We start from the raw sequence: 11,435 nt of genomic DNA, 5'->3' as shown, positions 1-11,435 counted from the left end.
CTGATTATAGATGAGGAGAAGGTTCTGGGGTGTGCCAAGGCTCATCTTCTCTTTGGTTTCTGCTCAGAATGACAAATAGGAATTCATTAGCACTTGTCAGTTTCTACCAGCTCTGTGGCCCCATGCGTGGCCTGAGCTTCTCAGCCTGCAAAGCCAGCACTGCCTGTCTTCAAGTCAATCAGGACTGACCCCATAGTGTCCGTGAAGTCCCATCATTTCCCATAGAAGCCCTGAAATGTGTCTGATCTGTTGCCTTAACCCAGATCGCTGCAGACAAGTCCTAGGGTGACCTGTCCATCAAACCATTACCTTTCATTCATTTAGTATTTCTATAATTCCAATCAGGACTCACCTTGAAGGCACCTCTCTCTTATCCCCAGGCCTGTCTGATGGGAGGGCTTAGTCAACGCCTCAGCAAACACATCTACCACACGGGTGAGTCCTCTGGTTGCTAAATGTCTGGCTTGGAAACTTCATGGCAGACTCTTCAAAAATCACCTTATTTCCCAGACTTACAATCCTAAAAGGAGTGATGTCAGTAGAAATACTAGAAAGAAAAATGTCAAATGCTTTCAAATTTGAAGTCTGACTCTCATGAATCATCTGTAAGTAAAGACGTATATAAATTAAAGCTGACATAACTGTGCAAAGGAAGAAACATCTTTTAACAGATTCTTTTTGGCCTTTAAGAATTTGCTACACACACACACACACACACACACACACACCCATCTGTTCACTAAGCACCATTGAATGGAATGATGAATTCATATGAACTTTATCCCTGGCTGTAAGTAACTGAAGGGCAGAAGCCACAGACTCGAGTCTTTTCTAACCATACTATCTCAGGAATTTTGCCCAGGAGCTGGGGAGGATCACAGGCTGAGAGGGAGGAGGACAAGGAATGCCATGTCCATCCTTTGTCTAAGACTTCATCAGAGAGCTACAATTAAAACAGACTAAAGCAAAGTGTTTTGTCAGACCGTGTGTCTGTGGATGCTCCTATTTAGAGTTCAGAAATAGGATAACATCTTTACAGGAGGGAAAACAGGAGTGACACCTTGTACTTAAAGTATTGTCTTCAGGAATGTGTTCATAGAAACCATGACTCTGTACACAACTTTGTGAATCAGACTTGTTCCCCTCCCCATCACCACACCCACTGAACTTAACAAACTTTTTACATACTCTTATGGGATTCATCAACTTTGAATTTCCCATCCACCCTAGCGTCCAGGAAAAGAATTCTGAGGTCCAGAGAGAAGTGACATTTTTAGCCCTTTCTCTGGCAGACAAGCTACTTGGCTTTCTTTCTTTCTTTCTTTCTTTCTTTCTTTCTTTCTTTCTTTCTTTCTTTTTAATTTGTTCCTTTTAGATATACATGAATTTCTCAGAAGCGTGCAAGAAGATTGGATCTTCATCCACTTTGCCGTATGGCTGCATAAAGTTAACACCAAGACACATTCTGTGGGGGAGTGACAGCATTTGAGTGTGACATACGACTTCCATTACTCAGCCCTCAGCCTGCATCTATTTTTGCCTCAGCAATATTTGTTAGAGCAATGGCCCGTAAGTGTATTTAGGTGCATGATCATTGGGTCTCACAAACTATCAGTTTCATGTGTCGATTTTCATAGAACATAGAATGTGTCATTATAAAAAAAATTTTACAGGTGGCTTCCTCCCAATAATATACATTTTAAGAAGTAAAAATGTAGAGGAAATAAGCATTAATTCATCAGGAATGGATGATAATACACTATTAACAGTATCTACATAACCAATCACATTTCTAAGATTTATATGACAATATCTGATACCTAGCATCTCTTTTTGTGTGTGTGTGTGGGGGGGGCAGTACCCAGAATTGAACTCAAGTAACCAGGATTGAACCACTGAGCCACATCCCCAGCCCTATTTTTTGTATTTTATTTAGAAACAGGATCTCAATGAGTTGCTTAGCACCTTGCTTTTTCTGAGGCTGGCTTTGAACTCGTGATCCTCCTGCCTCAGCCTCCCAAGCCACTGGGATTACAGGCATGCCCACCATGCCTGGCTTATAGTCTCTTTATAATTCAGTATTATTGATTTTTTTTGCTGTTTGGTCCTGGGGATTGAACTCAGACCTAGTACATGCTAAGCACATGCTCTACCACTGAGCTACATCTCCAGTTCAGGTCTTATTGATTTTTCATTGTTAGGATAACAATGGAAGGAAACTTTGACTTGAACTCAGGACTTGATACTTGATTCTGGCTCACATATCTTATGAGATGGTTCTTCATGTCTAAGGACGACGACTGTTTAGAGAATAAGTCATAGGAGATTATTTTTACTAGGCTCATTTCTTAGGAAACTCTTAGTCACAGAGATATCATGAATAGGGAATAGTGAGAGTAATGTTGTTTAAGTCTTACTTCTATACTTTTAATGACAACTTTGTCACTTTTAGTGACAACGTTGCCTGTGAAAAGTTGAGTTGTTTTTCAGGGAGAGTGTAAGTTCAACTGCTTCCAGGAAGCCATACAGAAATATACAATCCATACATCACTTTATCTTTCTTTAAAATTCTCATGGTATTCAGCTGGGAATAGTGGTACAACCTGTAATCCCAGGGACTTAGGAGGTTGATGCAGAAAGATAGCAAGTTCAAGGCCAGCCTCAGCAATTTAGCAAGGCCCTAAGCAACTTAGTGAGACCCCATCTCAAGATAAAAAATGAAAGGGGTGGGGATGTGGCTGAAAGGTCGAATGCCCCTGAGCTCAATCCTGGAAACTGGAAATGGTGATTATAATGGCTTAATTACAACTAAGAGATTTGAAAGGGGCTTCCATTACTATTTTTCAGGGTGTAGATATGGAGGTGGTGGCTCTTTCAGAGCGAGGGAACATTTTGTACATATGTGGGGATTATGTTACAGAGTTACTTAGAATGGCATGTATCTTTTTCCCCCCCCACTGCTGAAACCTATGACAGTACTAATTGAGGTTGGTCCTGAGGGTAGAGTAATAGGTGAAGCAGAAGTCAAGTTTGCAACTCATGAACATGCTCTGTAGAGATGTCAAAAGACAAAGCAAATGTGCAATACAGATATGTGGAACTCTTCTCGAATTCACAGTAGGAGCAAGCAGTGGTGCTTATGGTAGCCAAATGATCGTGGCATGGGTGGGTTTGTCAAACCAGTCCAATTATGGTGGCCTGGGCAGCCAACAGCTGAGTGGTGGTTATTGGGGCAGCTATAATGGCCAGAGTCGCGTGAGTGGATACAACCAAGTATTACAGCCAAACTCCAGTGATTTGCAATCAAACATTGCATGGATAGCCAAAGAGCAATGATGAGCAGCTACTATAAACATGGAAGGAGAATAGTTATGGGCAGGACAAGAAAGGGAGATATGTCCAGTATGCGCACTACCAGGGGTGAATGGGGAAGGTGATCTTGATCACTGCCTATACATCACCTTTTTAAAAGAAAAAAAATTCAGTTTATTTTTTTCCAACATAAGCATATGATTTGTGCTTACTCTATAAGTAGAAGTCAGGATTGTTTTAAAGACTTGAGGCTCAGTATTTTCTAACAGAACAAACTAGATCTAGGATATAATGGTGAAGTTGAATAACTATCAATATAAACAATTTTCACTTTTCTCAAGCTATGTTACAGGGTGTGTCTGAGCAGTAAACATAGTCAGGGTAAAGTAGCTGAATCATGTTAAATGTTGCTCTTATTCCATGTTACATGAAACACTGGTTAGACGCATGCTGAATGACATGCTTTTGTTTAAAACTCAACACAGGAGCTATATCTACAATCAAAGGTGAAACCCTTGGCATGTGTGTTAATTCTAGTTTGGTTGGTTGGTTGGTTGGTTGGTTTTTGTAATAACCTGTAAGACACATGAGTTTAAGTTTTTCTTTAAGTTACTAGGGAAATTTTGAAATGGAATAAAAATATTTGGGGATTTTGCTTTTGGTGTTTGTAGAAAATTATAAGACCTTGATTTAAATACTTCATTGAATTCTGATTTCTTCCTTAAAAAAAAAAAAAAAAAAAACTGGGAAAGAAGAAAGGAGAAAAGGGAGGAAGACCGGAAGGAGAAGGGTTCAAAAGAGAAAAAGAAAGAGTGACAAATAAGATTCACAAGGCTACCAATTCATTTTATGAACAATAATAGTACTGGCCAAAGTAAAATTACTATTTTATATAAAACTATTATTTTGGTGTGATTCAGTAAACAATTGTGACCATCAGCTTTCCATAACTATACCTTAGCTAATCAACCGGTAAATAGAAAAGGTTTATTTAGGCTGTCAGTTTGGGAGGTCCCTGTTCAAGATCAGTTGGCTCTGTGACTTTGGGCCTGTGGCAAGGCAGCACATCAGGACAAGAGTGCACGGCAGAGCAAAGCTACTCACCTCCCGGCAAGAGGGAAGAGGCGAACAAGAGACGGTTCTTTTCAAGCATGATTCTGTGACTTCAGCACCTTCCACTGGACTCCTACTTCCTAAAGACTTCACCACTCTCAACAGTGCCACCGTGGGGAACAAGTCTTCAACACATAGGCTTTGGGGACATTTAAAATCAGTGGCACACACCTGTGATTTCAGCAACTTGGGAGGCTGAGGCAGAAGGATAAAAAAGTGAGGCACTAAGCAACTCAGTGAGACCCTGTCTCTAAGTAAAATACAAAACAGGGCTGGGGATGTGGCTCAGTGGTTGAGTGCCCTGCGTTCAATCCCTGGCACCCAAAAATAAATAAAATAAAATAAAATCCAAACTATGGCACAAAATATGTATTTATATAGGCATCCTGGTAAACAAAAGCTAGAGAAATGACTAGATTCTGTGTTTGACAGCCTACTGAGAATTAGTCATCATTTATTTAGCATTCTGGAAAGTTCCTACTTCATATTTAAAAGATACTGAAACAAACCACTAATAAGCCAGTTAATAAAAATATAATAGGGGCTGAGGTTATAGCTCAGTGTTAGAGCCCTTGCCTTGCATTTTTGAGGTCCTGGGTTCAATTCTCAGCACCACATAAAAAATAAATAAATAAAGTTATTATGTCCATATTTTTAAAAAATCTTAAAAAAATAAAAATATAATAATTTTTTAAATTTTCTAATGTGAACTATAATAAACATATTGAGCTGATACATTTATGTATAAGGATACTTGTCAAGTACACATAAAATTAAAACCTGAAAACATCAAAAATTTCTAAGACATAGAGTCTGTACAATTTACCATTGCAAACCCATTAAAAGAGGATTTTAGGTGGGGCATTTAATGTAGCTCATTGTAGAGCACTTGCCTTGCATTTGTGAGGCACTGGGTTCAATTCTAAGCAATGTGTACAAATAAATTAAATAAAGGTCCACTGACAATTAAATATGAAAAGAAAAAAGATCAAAAAAGAGCATTTTAGGTAATATTTTATAAATATCTTAATAATATGAGTATTTTAAAATATATTAATTTTAAAAAGTAGATGATTATGTAAGTCTGGGTTTTTATTTATTTTAATATATAAAATCCAAAGAAAAAATTATGGATAAGTGGGGGAAAAAAGAGTTACAATGATCAGAATTTGCTAACGAGAACTTGATTATTTGTATCTTTCTGGATTTTAAAATTTTTCCACATTGTGCATACTAGTTTTAAAAACAGAAAAGAAATAAACAAGTTTTTTTTTCAAAAAACATGACATATTGTAAATACGATTTTTAAATAAAAGTTGCAATTGTGAAGCATAATTTCTAAAAACAAGAAAAATGGTAAGCAAAAAAAAAAAATTTTTTCCAATGTTTTGTAGATTGTACCCAGATGTTCTTTTTTGTAACATGCTAGAGAGCAAGGATGTGCTCAAAGAGTGTTGATGTGTCAAAGAGCACAGAGGACACCTCAGAATAACAAAATACTTATAGAAATGCATTTTAATCCATAGAATGAAACATGAACAGCTCACAGTTCATACTGGTATGTAGATGATAAGTGATTGACACATGATAGACAATTAGATTAATAGATGGATAGGTTGATCAAGGCATAGATAGATAGATAGATGATAGATAGATAGATATATAGATAAATAGATCAATGGATGGATGGATGAAGGGGATAAAAGTTCCTTCTTACTATAGAATTCCAAATAATTAAACAAGTTTTTAATAACTATTCTGTGCTTACATAAAATGTCAACTTTTGATGGGGTTAGTTCTAGTTTGGTGAACTTTTTGTAAATTTAAAATTATTTCAAGTTGAAGAGCTTAAAAATTAAGATCATTTAAATAATACAACATTATTTTCCATTATGAAGTTAAATGTTATGGTTGTAGAAAATTAAAAAGAAAAATAATCACCGACCCATACATATATCATAAAAAATAATTTCTGTTGTCTGTGCTTCTTATTGGATATTTTTAAATCAATACATTTCAAGGAAAGACTTTATCCACTGAGAAACTCGTGATGCCTCCTGGGTTTGTTCAGGTCTATGACCCTGAGCTCTTGCATAGGTTGCTAGACAGCATAGTCCTACCCTTCTGACTTATAGAATTGAATCCACATGTTGGGACATGGGAGGACAGCAGGATAGAATCACGCATGCCAAAGGGGGCCTCTTCCTAACCACTCAGAGCAGATTTCCGGCCTGGAAACCACCATCAGCCCTTCCCATCTGGACAGCATTAGCAGGAATTTCTACTGGTAGCATCAGAACTGCCTTAGGAGCCTTTGGGGGCCTGATGACAGCTCAGAGATAGTCACAACTTTTTCAGAAGCAGAGAAAGAGTGAATGTTAGATGTAGATCATGCAAGTTGGCTCTTCTTACTATGGGATCTTGGTCAGTTTTGATAAAGTGGCCAAAGTAATCACAAGGCATCTATCTGCTCAGATGCTATCACATAACTTCTAAGCAAATAAACAAGAGGCATAACAAAGGACATACCCTCTGTTCATGTCCACCAGAACCATATTTTCTGGTAGGATATTATGCCCTCCACCCCACCCTACCCAGTCTCCAGAAATGGTGGCTTAAAGCTGGACCATGGGGGAAAGCAAGCTTATACTTCCATTCCTGGGAGCCAGCACAGTGATCCTGTTCTCTCCAGCTGGAACTAGGTTGTTGCTATAGCAACGACCGAATGATGGACAGATTTTTGAATGTGCTGTGGTCTACTGAGTGTGATAAGAGCTTCCAGGATATCCACTCAGTATTTTCAATCCTGCTAAAACGTGCTCACTGTGTAATGATACTAAATGCCATGTTTCAAGATCAATTTTAAATGCCTTTTGTTTTAAAAATTGAAATGATAGAGTCTGAGCTATTTTTAGTTCTAAATAACCATTTGTGCTAATTTCAGTTTTATTCACTAACATGTCAAGTCAAAACTTTCATGTTTTGTGCAGCACTCAGTGGCTTTGAGGAAGGCTAAACTGGATTAATGAAAACATACCGTGTTCCCTAGATAACAGTAACTTCTTTCCAAGGTGAATTTAATCACAGGTGTCATGTAGGTTCTAAGAAACTATCATAGTAAAAAAAACAGTAGGATGCTTTTGACCTTCTTTTGCTATATATGTTAGACTCCCTTTCTTAAGAAAGTACTGTACCATAAAGCAGTTTCATTGTGTAAAGAAATTGTGGATTTAGGAATGAATAATGCCTGAACTATACTAGCAGTCCTAGGTAATCGAGGTTCAATTCTCCACATTTTATGCAAAATGCCCCTAACTTTGATTCATCTAAAATGATTCTGACACCTAAAACGATGCAGTGTGATTGTCGTAGTTCTCCATCCTGTGGCACTGTTGGGAGGTGTGGCCTAGATCAAGACAGTTAGGTCATTGTGCATGCTTTGGGTGGGGATATTGGGACTGAAACCTCTGGAACCATGATCCAAAATAAGTCTATCCTCCTCCAAGTTATTTTTTCTCAGGTATTTGTCACACTGATACAAAGAGAGAGTGTTAACTGACATACTCTCTTTTTACTTCCTGGCCACCATGAGGTGAGCAGTTTCCTCTGCCATAGGCCACATTCAGGCAAGCCGTTTGGTGAATTTGCATAATCATAATTTAGTTTCCTCTGATAGAACGCAGATTGGTTTTACTAAGAACCATAGGCTAAATGTTATCCATCTAGAGGTAAAGAACTTCAGAGTGATTTTCTTGAGTGAACTTTTCATTGAAGCATGTTAAATGCAAATAGAGACAAGCACCCATATCATGTCATCAGCTCAATTAATTTCCACCAAAAGAACATACCTGTGTAATCAGCACCTGGATTAATTCGTATACAATAGGATGAGAACCAGGCGCGGCTCTCCCCATCCCTCAGCATGCCTGTTTTTTTAACTTCTTACAGATGGAATCAGGAGTTTCTGTATCTGCCTCACTCAACCCACGATTATGTTTGTGAGACTTTTCCACGGTGCGCTTTGTGGGGACGGCAGTTGTTACACAGCATCTTATCTATGGCTTTATTGAAAGATGCTCTGGGTAAACTCTAGGACATGGTTACAATTTTCAAAATAACTTGTCCCTGATGCTAAAAATCAACAGAAACAGAGTTGGAAGAGGCAAGTGTGTTTTTCTTTGAAATCTGAGTGTTCATAATCCTATTTTACTGCTTTGGTGGGATCTGAGTTAACCACCAGCCTGATCGTCATTGAGCACCAAAGAGCACAGAGATATACTAATGTTTTTAAAGTTATCGTAACTTTTTTGTGCAAGACAGTTCTAGTCTCAAATTTTTTTGTTCATTTCTTAAATGTATCCTGAGGTTTAATGAAATCGTTTCAGTGAGGTAGTACATCTCACTTCTCTTTCTTATTCTTCTTTTCCTCCTCCTCTTTCTTCTTTTCCTTCTTCTTTTCATTTTGTTTGTGTCTAAGAGGTCTAAAAGGGTTTTTGAAAAAGGAAAAAAACAACATCTGCTAGCAGAGATGTTTGCAAATGTACAACCAGTCAGAAGAGACAGAATTCCATGCATTTGGACCAGTAGGATATCTTCAGAGATATTTTTATTTTTATTATTATTATTGGGGGGATCACTAAGGACAGTTTGCAGAAGCTCCAGGAGATATCATTTTGAGAGCTTGAAACATCTTACCCAAAGCACAACCCTAAATTTAGACTGATTTTTTGGAAATCACTTGTACATATTTTTTACCATATTGTCTAAAAGGAGATAACGTGGTCATAAAATCTTTCAAATACATAACATTCTCAAGTTCATTTCCTGGGAAGCATAATGTGACCTCTGTTTCTAAAGACAAAGACTCCAGCTTAACAGTCAGAATTCATTTCATTTTTTACACTCTGTTACATTAACTAAGGAATTGAACATTGGCTATCTTTTCTGCCTAATATAGGAGCTTTAGGAACTAGGTAACTACTTTACTTTTCAAAAGTAAAGTCCAGAAGATTTTAAAATAAAGGTGTATTGATGACGAGGTCAAAATCAGCTGTGAGTCCTCGGGCTCACCCTCCGTTTTCCTTGTTTGTAAAGTAAAAGGATTTGACTATCTGGTCTAAGTTACCTTCCAGAACTAACATGCTTTGATTCATTTGCAGAAATAAATCAGGTTGTGGGAGCCAGGAATGAGGTCAAAGCGGAGGCCAGGAGCTGGGGCGATCATGGTGAGAGGAACCTGGAGGCAGACCCAGCCAACCGACAGCAGGTTAGGAATAAATAATCAGATCTTCGGGGAATTTAGGGGAGGATTCAGGATCCAGGAACAGCAATGAATGGAAAGAAATGAGCCTAATCCTAGTACCTTCTGAATTTCCTGCTTTGGAACAGTGCATGCCAGAGACAATAGCCACAAAGAACTGTCTGACCTGTGTGGAAGCAGAACTCCGGGCACATGCATCTCAGGACTGTTCCCTATCAGAGAGGGAACAATCCAGGTGGGACATTGGATCTGGACTTTTCTAAATAAACTTTCAAAATTTTGAGAGTAGTTTCATATTTAGTGAAAATTTGCAAAGGTAGTGCAGATTTCCCATGTACCCCCACCCATTTTCCCTTATTATTAACATCATATATCATTATGGTACATTTGTCACAACTAATGGCCTGATATTGATACATTATTATTAACTAGAATCTGTACAGTCATCCTGGAACTCTAGTAGATAGCAAAATCTGCAGATGTTAAGTCTTTTACATAAAATAGAATAGTATGTGCATATAACCTATGTGCTTTGCCCCACATACTTTAAGTTATCTCTATTCTACTTATAATATCTAATACAAGTAAATGCCATGTAAATAGTGTCCTAATGGATTGTTCAGGGAATGGTGACAAGGGGAAAAAAGACTGCACACATTCACTGCCGCTGCAATTGTTTTTCACATAGTTTTGATCCGAGGTTGGTTGAATTGGTGGATACAAAACCTCCAGACATGGAGGGCTGACTCTGCTTTGTTCAGACCTCCCTAGTTTTCACCTAGTGACCTTTTTCTGTTGCCTGGAGTCATTACATCTCCCTACGCTCCTTTCAGCTTGACTGTCTCTCAGCCTGTCCTCATTTGGGGTGGTCTTGAGGGTTGCGAGAAGTACTTTGTAGAGCACCAGCTGGGATTTGTCTCGTGCTTTTCTAAGGATCAGAGTGAAGGGTGGTTACTGGGAGGAAGACCATACAGGCAAAGTCCTTTGTCACCCAGGGTTGGTGTTCACCTTGACCGCCGTCAGGTTCTCCCTGTAAGCTTACCCTTCTCCACCCTTTTCACATGTGATCTTTGGAAGGAAGATCACTGGATGCAGCCCACACACCAGAATGGGGACTTTGCTCTACCTCCCCAAAGTGAAAGAATATGCGTCTGTTATTAGAATGCATTTCTCGCATCTATTTATGCAATCATTTATTTAAATTCCTGTGTCCCATGGGCATTGATTTTACACTTTGAATAGAATCCAATACAACTTTACTTTCTTGTTCTGTTGACTCGTTTCACCAGTTCTTTCAGAGGGCTCTTGGGTCCTTTGACATATCACAGTCATTGTGAGGTTCGCTCTTAGTTTGTTTCAGAACTTACTAAATGTATAGATTTATTTATAGGATATAGAATTTGGATTCTGAGAGGCAAAGGAAAGTGGTTTCTTAGGACAGTTTGATCCTGAGCTTCATGTTTTCCTCCTTAGCTTTTAACTCTGATCACCTTTGAAATTATTCAGATAATCTTCACATTTAGATATTTTCAGATTTCATTTAGTTCTCAGGAAACAAATTAGGAGATTTCTTTGTAATTGTCCTAGCCCTGGGAAATACTTCCTTTAACTATGTTTGATCAATATCATCTCTACATTTTCTTTGTTTTCTCTTTGTAGAACTCCTTAGTTAGATAACCCCCTGGACTGATCCCCTGGAGTCTCAAATAATTTTATCTTTTTTTGTTTCCTTGTCTTTTTGTTCTACAAA

At 38.2% G+C, this 11,435-nt stretch overlaps 1 pseudogene; it reads left to right on the top strand.

Moving 5' to 3' along the window:
• The first annotated feature begins 2,750 nt into the window (after positions 1-2,750).
• On the top strand, positions 2,751-3,336 carry LOC125618863 (annotated as a pseudogene).
• The last annotated feature ends 8,099 nt before the right edge of the window (positions 3,337-11,435 follow it).

This window comes from Marmota marmota, unplaced genomic scaffold (genome assembly GCF_001458135.2).
Source record: "Marmota marmota marmota unplaced genomic scaffold, marMar, whole genome shotgun sequence".
Classification (NCBI taxonomy): Eukaryota; Metazoa; Chordata; class Mammalia; order Rodentia; family Sciuridae; genus Marmota; species Marmota marmota.
The sequence above is the reverse complement of the archived record's forward strand: the minus strand, read 5'-3'. Positions and strand labels throughout refer to the sequence as shown.